General features: G+C 64.0%; 1 pseudogene; it reads left to right on the top strand.

Annotated features, from left to right (window-relative positions):
* LOC126436369 (large subunit ribosomal RNA) overlaps positions 1-2,500 on the top strand; it is a 7,962-nt pseudogene that overhangs the window by 2,302 nt on the left and 3,160 nt on the right.

The following is a 2,500-nucleotide window of genomic DNA, read 5'->3' as shown; positions in this document are numbered from 1 at the left end:
GTCGATAGAATAATGTAGGTAAGGGAAGTCGGCAAATTGGATCCGTAACTTCGGGATAAGGATTGGCTCTGAGGATCGGGGCGTGTCGGGCTTGGTCGGGAAGTGGGTCAGCGCTAACGTGCCGGGCCTGGGCGAGGTGAGTGCCGTAGGGGTGCCGGTAAGTGCGGGCGTTTAGCGCGGGCGTGGTCTGCTCTCGCCGTTGGTCGGCCTCGTGCTGGCCGGCGGTGCAGGATGCGCGCGCCTGCGCGGCGTTCGCGCCCCGGTGCTTCAACCTGCGTGCAGGATCCGAGCTCGGTCCCGTGCCTTGGCCTCCCACGGATCTTCCTTGCTGCGAGGCCGCGTCCGCCTTAGCGTGCTCCTCCGGGGGCGCGCGGGTGCGCGGATTCTCTTCGGCCGCCATTCAACGATCAACTCAGAACTGGCACGGACTGGGGGAATCCGACTGTCTAATTAAAACAAAGCATTGCGATGGCCCTAGCGGGTGTTGACGCAATGTGATTTCTGCCCAGTGCTCTGAATGTCAACGTGAAGAAATTCAAGCAAGCGCGGGTAAACGGCGGGAGTAACTATGACTCTCTTAAGGTGGCCAAGTGGCGGCGGTGTGGCTGCATCCGGACTTGGCTTTTCGAAGTGCGGTCTTGATGTAGTCGTGCTGCTGCTGCGAGGTGCCTTCCTTGGGTTATGGTTACAGGGAGAGTGATGCGCAATACATGGGCCTAGCCCTCTTAGCCTCTCCTCTCCTGCGGTCTTCTCCCCTTCTCGTGGGCCCGCTGATTTTCGCAGAGTGGAAGACCGCACCAGGGGCTTGGGGGGGTTACCAGCCCCCCCTCGCACTATCCCTTTTTTTTAGTTGGGGGCAGTATTCAGAGAAAAAGTGGTGGCCCTTCCGCTGAAGGTGCCACCCCAACTCCCCCAGCACCTAGCCGGCCAACCGGCCGTGCCGAAAATCTTGTAACTTTTGCAGCTGTATACGCCTGTAGTGAGTGCCACCGCAGCTTCACCACCAAGAACGGTCTCGGGGTCCATCGCCGCCGCCAACACCTTGCGGCCGCCAACGCGGAGATCGTCACGGAGAGGCATCGCGCGAGGTGGACGGAGGAAGAAGTCCTGTCGCTCGCCAAGGCGGAGGCCGAACTGTTCCTCGAGAGGGACGCCCGGTTCTTCTTTGTAAATCAAGAGCTCATCAGGATGTTCCCCGACCGAACGCTTGAGGCAATCAAGTGCCGACGGCGGCAAGCTGCCCACAAGCAGCTTGTCCGCCAATTCATGGAGGCGCTTGAGATCGGTCGGGGGGAAGAGCCGGCGTCCCGCCGGGGAGCAGCGAGCCCGCTGCCAGACGCGGGCGAGGCCGCTGCGCCGCCCGTCGACGCAGCCGAGGACTTCGCGGCCGACACCACCGGGCCGCCGCCGGAGGGGCCGACTGACGCCGCCATCTGGGAGCATCTGGCGGGGCTACCCGCTTCCGCCCAGCGTTTCTCTGCCCTGGATCGTGTCATAGGTCTGGGGCGGGGCACGCCGCCCGATGTCATCCTGGGCATGCTCCCGGATGCCCTTGCGTCGGTCGGGTCCAGAGGGGAGAGATCGATCACCAGGACACAGCGGCCGCGCCAACCATCGAAGCGGCCGCCTGCCGCGCCGCCGACGCAGAAGCGCAAGCGGCGCCGCTGGGAGTACGCGAGAACGCAGGATGCCTTCCGACGGTCGCGTGCACGTTGCGTGCGCGGCCTCTTGGATGGCACCCTGCTCCAGCCGCCACCTGCCATCCCTGGTCTGCTGGACTTCTGGGCGGACCTCTTCACAAAGAAGCCCGTCTCCACCGCGGGCTTCATTCGTGACCGCCTCCTCCCGCACTCGGAGCCTGTCGCTCTTGAGTGCCTATGGGGGCCGGTCACACATGAGGAGGTCGCCGCCGCGTTGCCGCCCAGGGGATCAGCGGCCGGGCCGGACGGCCTTACCCCAGCGGAGTTGCGGCGCCTGCCGCACGAAGTCCTGGTGAAAGTGATGAATCTCTTCCTTCTGCCCCGCGCCCTCCCGGAACGCCTGCTTCGCGCGCGGACGTCCCTTCTCCCGAAAACGGCTGCACCAACATCCCCCGCTGACTTTCGCCCCATTACGGTCTGCTCGGTGTTGGCGCGGACCTTTCACAAGGTTCTCGCGTCACGCCTGATGCGCGCTTGTGCTGTGGACGAACGTCAGCGGGCATTCATCCCTCGGGATGGGATGTTGGAAAATACTTTCATCTTGGACACTGCTCTCACCGACGCAGTTCGCTCCTGCCGCTCTGTCTTTGTGGCATCGATCGACGTTTCGAAGGCGTTCGATTCGGTGGATCATGCTGCCCTTCGCCCTGTGCTGAAGGCGCATGGCCTACCGGATTGCTTTGTCGAGTACGTCGAGCGGTGCTACGAGGGCAGCACGACAGTGATAGCGGACGGCGCCGGCGTGGGCGTGTCTGTGCAGCCAGCACGGGGCGTTCGCCAGGGCGATCCCCTCTCCCCCC

This window comes from Schistocerca serialis, unplaced genomic scaffold (assembly GCF_023864345.2).
Source record: "Schistocerca serialis cubense isolate TAMUIC-IGC-003099 unplaced genomic scaffold, iqSchSeri2.2 HiC_scaffold_1235, whole genome shotgun sequence".
Taxonomy (NCBI): domain Eukaryota; kingdom Metazoa; phylum Arthropoda; class Insecta; order Orthoptera; family Acrididae; genus Schistocerca; species Schistocerca serialis.
Note: the sequence above shows the minus strand (reverse complement) of the source record. Positions and strands in the feature narration are given on the sequence as shown.